Consider the following 12,435-nt stretch of genomic DNA (forward strand, 5'->3'; position numbering starts at 1 on the left):
GGTAAAGTGGCATATGATGATAAACGGACCTATTCACAATGTAATATTGTCTCTTTTTAATGTTTTTTGTTCAGCTACATTATCTGCAAACTTAAACTGCCCCAGTTATTACTCTCTGCTGACTCGCCAGAAATGGAGCTGTTGACTTGTATTTTCAGGATAGAAATGAAGTAAAGCAGTTGAGATGAGAAGATGAATAGTGGTGTAGTCAAGTCAACCTTGTCAAGTTTGCTACTTTTACTTTTATACTTTATGTAAATTTCCAAGCCTGTACTTTGTTACTTTTACTTGAGTAAAGAAGTTAAATCAGTACTTCTACTTTTACCAGATACTTAGTTTAAGTATCTGTACTTCTACTTGAGTACGGGAAGTGAGTACTGAGCGATTCATGGCTTGGTATGAAATATGAAATGTTAGAAATATGTCAGACACAGACAATACTGGCACTCGCTCCTCCGGTAGTAGAGCACGATTCTTTACTTCACTAGGCTACTGCAAAACAGAAATACTCAAATGCCCCTGTGAGTGTCAGACTACATGCATTATGATGTTATTGAAAGTTAATTTACAACAAACAGTATAATAGCAGTTTCTTAGAAGAAGTTTTACAGTGATGGATTTCACAGTTGACAGGATCCATAATAAGACAACACTCTGGTTCCACTGGGATTGAACCCAGACCTTCTGCGTGTAAAGCAGACGTGATAACTACTACACTATGGAACCTCTGTACCCATAAAGTCTTAAATATAACGGATTCATACTGTAAAGAAAATAGATGGAGGTCAGGTTCTGAAAGTGAAACAAGATGCAAAGAAGTCTTTCAGATAGACAATATGTCTTTAGTAATTTTTTTTTATTGTTAGAGTGTCATTAACTCCCTTTTAAAGAGACACCTGCCAGGTGGTAACACAAAATAGTTCTTCTTTTAAACATTAAGTCTGGTTCCACTGGGGATTGAACCAAGGACCTTCTGCATGTAAAGCAGACGTGACAACTACTACAGACTCCATGTAAATTATCACTACTTTTAGTATGTATAGAGCAGCATATCTCCACCAACTCCATGTAAATAATCACTATTAGCATTTAGAGAGCAGCATATCTCCACCAAACTCCATGTAAATAATCACTACTTTAGCATGTATAGAGCAGCATATCTCCACCAGACTCCATGTAAATAATCACTACTTTTAGCTGTATAGAGCAGCCTATCTCCACCAGACTCCATGTAATAATCACTACTTTTAGCGTGTATAGCAGCATATCTCCACCAGACTCCATGTAAATAATCACTACTTTTAGCGTGTATAGAGCAGCATATCCCACCAGACTCCATGTAAATAATCACTACTTTTAGCGTGTATAGAGCAGCATATCTCCACCAGACTCCATGTAAATAATCACTGCTTTTAGCGTGTATAGAGCAGCATATCTCCACCAGACTCCGTGTAATAATCACTACTTTTAGCGTGTATAGAGGCAGCATATCTCCCCAGACTCCATGTAAATAATCACTACTTTTAGCGTGTATAGAGCAGCATATCTCCACCAGACTCCATGTAAATATCACTACTTTTAGCGTGTATAGAGCAGCATATCTCTACATGTAAATGTGTGAATTAAGAGTTTATTCCACCAGACCAGAGTGGTGATTGTTGGAACAGTGGAAAGATGAACCAAGACGGCTTTTGGTAGTTTTATTTAGTTTTGTCCACTTTTAATGAGTGTGTTTTACGATGATAAAGTAGTGATTATTTACATGGAGTCTTGTGTGACAGTTGGTTTTGTATTTGTGTGTGTGTATTCATGTGTGTATGTGTTTTTTTGTCCGTTTGTGTATTTGTGTGTATTCATGTGTATGTGTATGTGTGTTTATGTTGTGTATATATTTTTGTGTGTTTGTGTGTGCGTATGTATTTTTTGTGTGTGTGTATTCATGTGTATGTGTGTTTTTTGTGTGTTAGTGTTTTGTGTGTGTGTGTGTGTGTGTGTGTGTCTGTGTGTGTGTGTGTGTGTGTGTGTGTGGTCTGTGTGTGTGTATGTGTGGTGTGTGTGTGTGTGTGTCTGTGTGTGCGTATGTATTTTTGTGTGTGTGTGTGTGTATTCATGTGTATGTGTGTTTGTGTGTGTTAGTGTTTTTGTGTGTGTGTGTGTGTGTGTGTCTGTGTGTGTGTGTGTGTGTGTCTGTGTGTGTGTGTGTGTCTGTGTGTGTGTATGAGGCTCCAGTTCATTTTAGAAAAGCACTTTGTAGTCATTTATATATATAATACTTATAAAATAAATAAATAAAATACAGGGGCATAAGTATACACCCCCCTATGTTAAAATACAGGGGCATAACTACACCCCCCTATGTTAAATTCCTATAGAGGCACATTTTTATTATTAAAGACCAGTAATCTCTATGATGGGGGGGGGGGGGCTATTAGTCAACTCCAGCATGGGGGGTAAACTCATGAGCACCAGTGGATTCCTTTAAACCTGCTTCACTTAACTAATAATACCCAGGCTGGCAGCCGAGTGAGATGATCGGAGTCTGAAGGGTTAATTCTGGTGTTTTATCTGTTTTTCTTTTTAAAAACAGATAAAACACACACACACACACACACACACACACACACACACACACACACACACACACACAGACACAGACACACAGATACACATACACACACGGACACAGACACAAAATCATACACACACAGATACACACACACAAACATACACAGGTACTGAGCACACAAATTGGAGGGGCAGTAGCTCAGTCCGTGGGGAGTTGGGCTGGGACCCAGAGGGTTGCTGGTTCAAGTCCCCGTACGGACCAGAGTCTGGTGGTGGACTGGTAGCTGGAGAGGGGCCAGTTCACCTCCTGGGCACTGCCAAGGTGCTCTGGAGCAAGACATCGAACCCCCAACTGCTCGGGGTGTCTTTCCATGGGCAGCCCCCCCCACTCTGACATCTCTCCATTAGTGCATGTATAGGTACTGAGCATGTGTGTGTAGTTCAGGCCTTTGTGTAATGTGTGTAATAACAACAGAGTGTAAATTGTAATTTAACTAATAAAGTTTACTTTATGCACACACACAGATACATACGTGGTTGTAGACTGGAGTAAGGACGTTGATTCTGGGTAGAGATCAGCTGATGAGATAAAGACGTCGTGGTTGGTAAGAGAAGAAGAAGATCAGCTGATGAGATAAAGACGTCGTGGTTGGTAAGAGAAGAAGAAGATCAGCTGATGAGATAAGATGTCGTGGTTGGTAAGAGAAGAAGAAGATCAGCTGATGACGAGCGTGGCCATGGCAACCTGACTCACATATGGATTACTGTTCAGTGGTGTGGTCCAGCACTTCAGCAATTAATATGAAAAAACTACAAGTGATTCAGAATAAAGCTGCACGTGTGTCTCTCTTGTGTGGGTTTAGATCAAATGTTGCTAACATGCATGAACAACTCTCATGGTTTAAAGTTAAAAATAGATTTGTGTATTTGCTAATGTTTTTTTTTACATAACGTTATAACAAACAAAACACCTTTTATTTCAAACAGAAAACTATCCTTTAGTACTGCTACACATCATCATCCAACGAGGCGTGCAGTAGGAGGGAGTTTTATTTTACCTAAAGTGAAAACTAAATCAATTCAACGTTCAGTCAGGTACAGAGCGATGTGTGAATGGAACTCTCTCCCAACGACTATCAAACACAACTCTCAGTATGGTTTAAAAAATCACTTAAGACATATTTATTTCAAAGGAATTAAATATGTAATTTAAAATTAGTTTGTCATAGGGCTTTTGTTATCTTATTTCTTAAATTGATTTATCTATTCGGAGTAGTGTCTTTTATTTTATTTCTTGTATAAATTGCGTTAACTTTAAGATTTAATTATGGTTAGTATTTTCTAATTTATGTCTGTGTGTGTAATGAAATGTCATAAAGAGTATTGTCAAAGAAAGGATTGTAGGACCCCAGGAAGAAAAGCTTTTAGTTCATGCTGAAGCTAATGGGGATCCAAATAAAACAAACAAACAAGTTTACTTCAACATTTTTCCCGGGTAGGGGTTTCTGTAGAAACATTCAGGGGGTGTAGCTCAGTGGTAGAGCGCATGCTTTGCGTGTATGAGGCCCCGGGTTCAATCCCCGGCATCTCCAATAAGTGTTCTGTTACAACAGTCTGTAAAAGAGCTGCAAAACCTCTTATTCTGAAAGACAAAAGTATTAAAAGGCAATCTCCTTGTGTTCATGGTAATTAATGCAAAAATCAGTCTCAATGCCCAGATGTGTATCAAGATTTGCAGTGAACATTGCATTGCCCAGTGATGGTGGTATAGTGTTGAGCAAAGCTGCCTTCCAAGCAGTTGACCTGGGTTCAAATCCCAGCCATCGCAGTAGTTTTCATTGTGTGGTTACTTGCTTTATTTGTCAAGAAGTAACCAGAAAGATTACTTGCCCAACCCGATTTGATAAAATATTAGATCTCTGTTATGGTACAAATAAGGGAGCATATCAATCAATCAAGCGGCCTCCACGAGGATCCACAGATACAGGCAGTGCACTACAATTTGCACTTTGCCCGTGTCTGGTAACTACTACTAACCAATCGAAAAGTCTTTCAACATTTGTGCAAATCGGTGTAGCTCTGCTTTTCAGGTTGTTGTGGCCGAGTGGTTAAGGCGATGGACTAGAAATCCATTGGGGTCTCCCCGCGCAAGTTCAAATCCTGCCGACAACGAGAGGTGTGCTTTAAATAAATCTTCAAGTATTTACTTTGGCCTAAATGCTAGACTAGTGGCCACCTATCGATTGCTGTGCCAAGTATTAAGCTTGGGCATTCCTCGTTAGTAAAATAAACAGTTTCTCCGCCTGTCACGCGGAAGACCGCGGTTTGATTCCCTGACGGGGAGTTTTTTCTACCAGCTGCTTACCAATGTTACAAGGCCTTGAAGTCACGTTGGACCACCACTGCTATTCGCAAATGTTAAATAGCTGGAAGGAAACTAATGTGAAGACTTGGAGTTGAATCAATTGTGTTGATCTCTTATGACATAACTTGGTGAAGTAACTAAAGTCATAAGATACCTTTTGTTAGACTCCTTCCTGCCTCTGCTGTTTATATCTGTAATTGCAATGCACTGTTTTTAATGACCACCCAATTGTAAGGGTTCAATGTGAAATACTCATTCATTGCCAAAATTGTCTGTAATTGTGAAGGGGCGCATGTCGGCCGTCACGGTAGCGATATGCTACCTATACCATCCAAAGACTGAAACTGCAGGTATATGTTAGATGCCCGAATACGTTTAACGGTTCATATGTTTCGTTAATTTTTACAATGTTTAAAATCATCAGTTAACCTAGCCATTCTTCATTTCGCCACAGTAATCCCGTAGCTTTCTGTGCGCACATTTTAACGTCTAAAACTACGGTGATTTACATGCTACTGCTACATTCCTCAATGCATAATTCTGTTTAATACCATACTTCACAAACCAGTTGAGGTGGTTCAGAGTTCTGGTAAGGATAACTCACAATCTCAACTGGTTATCCTCCGGACAGCTAGTCTCATTTTTTTTCTTTCACTTTTTTCTCCGTTTGACGCGCGCACCTGTTCGCGGTGTGTGGCGCGTGTCCGCGCTATTTTCCGGCATGACGACCTTTTGTACAAAACTAAAGTAAAGAGACAATTTTGTAAAATGTAAGGTGTAGAAAGTACCGATAGTTGTGTTAAAATGTAAGGAGTAGAAGTAAAAAGTTGCCACAGACATAAGTAGTAAAGTAAAGTAAAAATATCAGAAAAATCTACTTGAGTACAATAACGAAGTATTTGTACTTTGTTACTTCCCTTCTCTGGCTTTATATCAGCATTAAGTATATTTCCAGTCTGTTGATGTTTAACAAAGCATCTGTTGTTGCAAGTGTTTGAAGTGAAATGTCTCCACTTGCTGAAGAGTAATCTTAATGGAATGTCAAGTTGAGTTTATCCATAAAAATGGAAAATGGGTTCTACAACCCAACCAGTCAGATTACCACAGGAGGTAATATCATTTGCAGCTCTTTTAAAGGCTCTACCACTGAGCTACATCCCCTGAAGATTTTCAGATTTTTCTACTTTTTTCTGAGATAGACTTAGACTTATCTTTATTAATCCTTTTGGGATGAATCCGGCAAGGAAATTAAAATATCTCTGAATAAAAGAAGAAACCTGGGTAAAACATGTAATGTTAATGTTGTATATGGCTTCAAAACCTGTAAATGCAACTGCAGTGGCTGGAAATCAAACCTGGGAAAAATGATTGAACTGCTAAGATGTAAATCCTAGTCGAAAAGTAAAACACAATACAATACAATGTTCACTGCAAATCTTGTAACACATCTGGGCGTTGAACTGAAAATAAACGCTAAAAGATACATTGGTGGAGACGGGTGACTTACAGTACCTATGAGATAACACAATATTTTTCATGAACACACATCTGCAATTTGGCTTCCGGTGTCGGCAGGATTTGAATGTCCTTGTGGAGACAGCTTGATTGATAGTTATGCTCCCTTATTTGTGCGATATAACAGAGATCTAATGTTTTATCAAACCGGGTTGGGAGAGTAACCTTTCTGGTTACTTTTTGACAAATAAATCAAGTAACGTCAGTTGAAGAAAGTTACTGGCTGGGAATCAAAGCCATATCAACTACTTGGAAGGCAGCTATGCTCACCACTATACCACCATCACTGGGCAATATAACGTTCACTACAAATCTTGCAACACATCTGGGCATTGAGACTGAAAGTAATCGCTCTAGATGCATCTGTGGCTTCCAGTACCTATGAGATATTACTATATTGTCCACGAAGGTACATCTGCCATTTGTTTAAAGGGATGCGTGACCACATTTAAAGGAGGGCTTTCGTTGACAGCAGGATTCGAACCTGCAAGGGGAGACCCCAATGGATTTCAAGTCCATCGCCTTAACCACTCGGCCACGACAACTTGAAAACCAACACTACACCGATTTGCACTAATATTGATAACCTATTCAAGGCAAGGCCAGGTAGTTTTATTTGTCTAGCACCTTTCAACAAAAGGGCAGTTCAAAGTGCTTTACACAAAAACAGTTAAAAATTAAAATAGATAGAACACAAGAATAAAAGTTACAGTGCAGCATAAGAAATTAAAAATTAAAGATATGAACAAACATTTAATGAAAGGCAACATTAAAAAGAAAGGTCTTCTGCCTTCAGGTTTTTTCTGGGAGTTTGTTCCAGATATGAGGAGCATAGGAACTGAAAGCTGCTTCACCCTGTTTAGTTCTGACTCTGGGGACAGAAAGTAGACCTGTCCCAGATGACCTGAGAGGTCTGGCGGGGGGGGGGGGGGGTTGTAGTGTAGTAGAATATCAGAAATGTATTTTGGCCCTAAACCATTGAGTGATTTATAAACTAGTAAAAGTACTTTAATATCAATCCTTTGATGCACAGGAAGCCAGTGTAAAGACTTCAGAACTGGAGTGATGTGATATGCTCCCTTATTTGTACCTTAACAGAGATATAAGATTTTATCAAATTGGGTTACGGAAGTGACCTTTCTGGCTAATCTTCACAAATAAAGCAATTGACCACACAATGAAAACTACTGCGATGGCTCGGAATCAAATCCAGGTCAACTGCTTGGAAGGGAGCAATGCTCACCGCTATACCACCATCGCTGTTCACCGCAAATCTTGCAACAATCTGGTCATTGAGATGATTTTTGCATTAATTACCATGAATGCAAGGAGATTACCTTATTAATAGTTTCACTTTTAGAGTAAGGGCTTCTACAGGCAGACAATAAACATAGTTGGAGATGCCAGGGATTGAACCCAGTGCCTCATACATGCAAAGCATGCGCTCCACCACTGAGCTACATCCCCTGAATGTCCTGTGTATTTTTTTTAACTTTTTCTGAGATCATTGAATAAGAGAAGAAACCTGGGTGAATTATATTGCATATGGTTTCAAAACATGGCGGTGGCTGGAAATTGAACCTTGGCAAAATGCTTGCGCAGCTATGGTACAAATCTAGTCAAAAAGTAACACATCTGTTGCCTTTCTGCTGGACAATACAACGCTCAATGTAAATCTTGTAACACATCTGGGCATTGAGAAATGCATTGGTGGAGACGGGTGGATTCCAGTACCTATAATACAATATTGTTCATGAAGCCACAAACTATGTAGGGTGTTGTTTTAATGCCCAGGATCCCTAACAGGGAGTATACCTCCTTCAATGTTCATTTAGTTTTCTGATCGGTTAAGATTTGTGTGGGGACCCCTACCCGGGAAAAATGTTGAAGTAAACTATTGCCACTTGTCTTAGCCTTGGTGTTTCTGAGGGTGAAAGCCTCTGGGTGACATGTTGCTTAAGAAAGGTTTGTCCTTCATAGTTCTAATTTTTTCCAGTTCTTCTGGTCACACTTGGCACTATTTTACATCTTTTGTCTGTAGTTCTCTATTTCTGTCAGGGCTTAATCTGTCTCCCCCCCTCTTTTTTGTCTTTTGTATGTCTCGGCACCAGCTGTTCCTAGAAGTATTATGCTTTTGGGTCGTCCGTCCATCTTACATACGTACGCACTTCTCATTCTTGTGAATGTGATAACACAGGACCCCCTGGAGGGACTTTCTTTAAATTTGGCAAAAAACTTTTACATGAACTCACAGATCAATTGATGAGATTTTGGAGGTTTAAATGTTCAATGTTAAATTTTGGCATTCATAACCACTTGGAGTCGCGGATGAACTGATTCAATTTTGGAGGTCAAAGGTCAAGGTTACTTTTTCGTTACGTCTCCAGAAACTGTATATGTATTTCTCCTGAAACTGGTGAAATAGAGTTATGTAAAGCCCAGTGACCTAATGGATAGGCACTGGTCTCCTAAGCCAGGTATTGTGGGTTCAAGTCCCGTCTGTGGTGAATTTTAGCAGAGTGGCGCAGCAGAAGCGTGCTGGGCCCATAACCCAGAGATCGATGGATCAAAACCATCCTCTGCTAATTTTTTTTGCTGGTGACACAATGGTAGACACTCTGAAAGGGTGATGCATCAAGAGATTATGACTATACTGTTCTCCTTATGTGTTATGCACTTCCAGTACGTTGACACAGTTTAACAGCGAGCCAAACTCAAATTCACGAGCCAGGACCACGAGCATCTTGCTCCTTTTATTATCTTCAGGTGGGTGAAATTGACGAGTGAAACTAAACAGAAGAAAAAGACGGAAGCTTAGTCTCTTCTACTGCAAATAGCTATGGCATTACTAAGCGATCTTCAACTATACAACACATGAAACAATGTGCTATAACCATTAACACACATAGCGCTGCAGAAACATCAAGATAGTATTGCTAGAGCAGAAAAACAATGTGAATTCAATAATGAATGAATGAAAGGTTTACTAACTTACAGCTACAGGAATAATGCAAGTAGTAACGACAGAAATAAAAAGTAAACTACAGCAATGCTGTCGTGGGGAAAACAATAAAGAGTCCAACTCGGATACCATGTTTCTCCGGCTGTTCTTCTTCTACTATGTAAACACGTGGCTTGTCATGCGTTTCAAAATAAAGGTCCCTGCTAACTATTCCTGCGGTATACTTTCCTACATACGCATATGCACACGACTGTATAGACCACAAAACAAGACTGTCGTATATTAAATCAATTTTTAAGACGAAAATATTTACATTTATGGTCGATCTCGTAAGAGGGACTTGTTGTTCTTGCACATAACTGTGTTCCTGTTGCTCCTCACACAGAGATGAAATCACGTGTAGTAAATGTCTGGTCTCGATATGTTTACAACTTGATTGTATAATTATTATCATGAAACGAGGAAGCCTATAGCGCCCTAGTAAAAAAAATTGAGGGAAAACAGCAGTGAGAGAAACAAATCAAGGGACTGAAGCGTAGGAAGAGGGGAGGCCAGAGAGTTTTGGGAGTTTGGAGAGAGGGCATGTGATGAAAGTGAGGGCTCTGACACAGAGAGGGATATTCCAGAGGGTTAGGAAGATGAAGAAGAGGGTGAAGAGCATGAAGAAGAGAGTGAGGAAGAAAACGTAAATGGGACAGAGAGAGGAACAGCCAGAGGGACAGCAAGTGGATCCATGTGGCTCAAGTAGCACCATCAGGTTTGGGATGAAGAAGGTTCCTACTATTATCAAAGCAGTGCAATTACAATTCCATGTCCATCTGCTGTGTGTCCTTAAATGGGGCTTTCTGCTGGAAACGTTTCATTGCAGTGAGCGTTGTATTGTCCAGCAGAACAGGTGAACACACCTGTCCAGTAGAACAGGTGTGTTACTTTTTGACTATTATTATACCATATTGCATCATTTTGCCCAGGTTTGATTTCCAGCCACAGCATTTTCCAAGTTTTGAAGCCAGACAGCACAACAAGCACTTTACATGTGCATATTTCACAGCTTTTATTGTACCGTACTTTGTATAGTAATGTTGTGTAGTATATTTTTTGTTTCAGTTGCTCCAGTTTTTTTTTAGTGTGTTACTGTATTTCCATTTTTATGGATAAATAAACTTGACATGCCACTGAAGGTGTAACTTTCACACACTTGCTTGACAGATGCTTTGTTAAACATCAACAGTCTGGTCATGGACTCAATGCTGACACAATTAGCAATTAGCAGAGGATGGTTTCGAATCCATCGACCTCGGGTATGGGTCCAGCACGCTTCCGCTGCGCCACTCTGCTCTGGTGGTGAGCTTCAAGGCGGTCGAGGATCTCTGATTAATTTTATGGGAAGAACCAAGGGTTTCCAACAGCTTACGGGTTGTAAAGTTAAACATTGGTAGACCTTGCAACTATCTTTTATGTGAGCTTCCTGATTACTCCACATTGAATATTCACATCTGAGACTTGTGATTGGCTGGGGGTTTAAAAAAGGGCATTGTGAGTACAGTATAAACATCAGTAAGGAGTCTACCACAGTGCCTCTTATCATTTTAGTTCGGAACCCGTAGGCTCACTGCCGGCGATGGGTCGCGATGGGTCGACTAGGGTTTTCTGCTGATCACGAGCAGACGGCCATGTCTGCTCATTGTTCCTTTATTATTTCTTAGTTTTTTCGTTGCGTGCAGTTGAAGCAGGACATGAAAATTGCCAGCATGCTCTAATACAATTTTGATTGTTCCTAATCTGGGCTAATTTAACATCAAATGGATTTTAAATTTCAGATTACAATTGTAAGTCTCTTGCCTTCAGGGCTCGTCCGGGAATTGAACCCAGGACCACTCGCACCCAAAGCGAGAATCATACCCTAGACCAACGAGCCACTTGAAAACATTATAATAGAATTTTCAATCAAGTTAATCTGATCAGTCCGTGACTCGAAAGGCAATTGTAAGTAGTTGTTTGGCTGTAGTGTTTTTATGGCTCCACTGCCAGATTAAGCTTTCTGACTATAGTGGACGAAAGACTACTTTGAAGAAAAACATTTTTACCAACATTGGAACTTGAATTTTGTAAAAAAGGAACTGTAGCTTGGATTGTAACTGACTTGAAAGACTATGTCAAGTAGATTGGCATGGGGTCTTTTCACGGCTCCACGGCCCGATTCAGCTTTGATCTCATTTGAAACAGGAAACATTTGATACAAAATATTTTTACAAAACACAGACTCTGATTTTGTCAGTAAAAAGTGATTGTAAAATTGGATGAAAGGGAATTTTGAAGCCCACCTGCCCCTATCACCCAACACAATGCTAATGAAATACACAACAAGCTTAAAATGCTTCCACTGTTTAGTTCGACATGGGGACAGAAAGTAGACCGTCCAGATGACCTGAGAGGTCTGGGGGGGTATAGATCAGATCTATATCAGAAAGTATTTGGCCCTAAACTGTTTAGTGATTTATGAACTAACAAAAGTACTTTGAAAATCAATTCTTTAAAACACATGAAGCCAGTGTAAGACTTCAGAACTGGGTGATGTGATCCAGTCTCTTGGTCGTCTTAGGGAGGACTGGAGTGATGTGATCCAGTCTCTTGGTCTTAGTGAGACCAAAGCAGCAGCGTTCTGAATCAGCTGTAGCTGTCTGATTGATTTTTAAGGAGACCTGTAAAGACACCGTTACAGTAGTCAAGTCTACTGAAGATAAAAGCATGGACCAGTTTTTCCAAATCTGTTGGAACATAAGTCCTTTAACCTTGATATATTCTTAAGGTGATAGTAGGCTGACTTTGTAATGTCTTAATGTGGCTGTTAAATTCAGGTCTGAGTCCAGGACTACACCAAGATTCTGGCTTTGTCTGTGGTTAACATTGGTTTGAAGCTGAGCGCAGACTTTTAATCGTTCTCTTTTGCTCCAAAAAAACCACCTCAGTTTTTCCTTCATTTAATTTCAGAAAGTTCTGGCACATCCAGTCGTTAATTTGTTCAATA

The 12,435-nt window shown here is 39.9% G+C and overlaps 5 non-coding genes across 5 annotated transcripts; 2 read left to right on the forward strand and 3 right to left on the reverse strand.

The window, feature by feature from the left end:
- Window positions 1-655: 655 nt before the first annotated feature.
- On the reverse strand, window positions 656-726 carry trnav-uac (transfer RNA valine (anticodon UAC)). The gene has a single exon. It is a non-coding gene; the product is annotated as a tRNA-Val (tRNA).
- Window positions 727-4,085: 3,359 nt separating this feature from the next.
- Window positions 4,086-4,157, forward strand: trnaa-ugc (transfer RNA alanine (anticodon UGC)). Its single transcript has one exon. It is a non-coding gene; the product is annotated as a tRNA-Ala (tRNA).
- Window positions 4,158-4,655: 498 nt separating this feature from the next.
- On the forward strand, window positions 4,656-4,737 carry trnas-aga (transfer RNA serine (anticodon AGA)). The gene has a single exon. It is a non-coding gene; the product is annotated as a tRNA-Ser (tRNA).
- Window positions 4,738-6,908: 2,171 nt separating this feature from the next.
- Window positions 6,909-6,990, reverse strand: trnas-uga (transfer RNA serine (anticodon UGA)). Its single transcript has one exon. It is a non-coding gene; the product is annotated as a tRNA-Ser (tRNA).
- Window positions 6,991-11,254: 4,264 nt separating this feature from the next.
- Window positions 11,255-11,325, reverse strand: trnap-ugg (transfer RNA proline (anticodon UGG)). Its single transcript has one exon. It is a non-coding gene; the product is annotated as a tRNA-Pro (tRNA).
- Between the last annotated feature and the right edge of the window lie 1,110 nt (window positions 11,326-12,435).

Source organism: Etheostoma spectabile, unplaced genomic scaffold (assembly GCF_008692095.1).
Source record: "Etheostoma spectabile isolate EspeVRDwgs_2016 unplaced genomic scaffold, UIUC_Espe_1.0 scaffold00001791, whole genome shotgun sequence".
Classification (NCBI taxonomy): domain Eukaryota; kingdom Metazoa; phylum Chordata; class Actinopteri; order Perciformes; family Percidae; genus Etheostoma; species Etheostoma spectabile.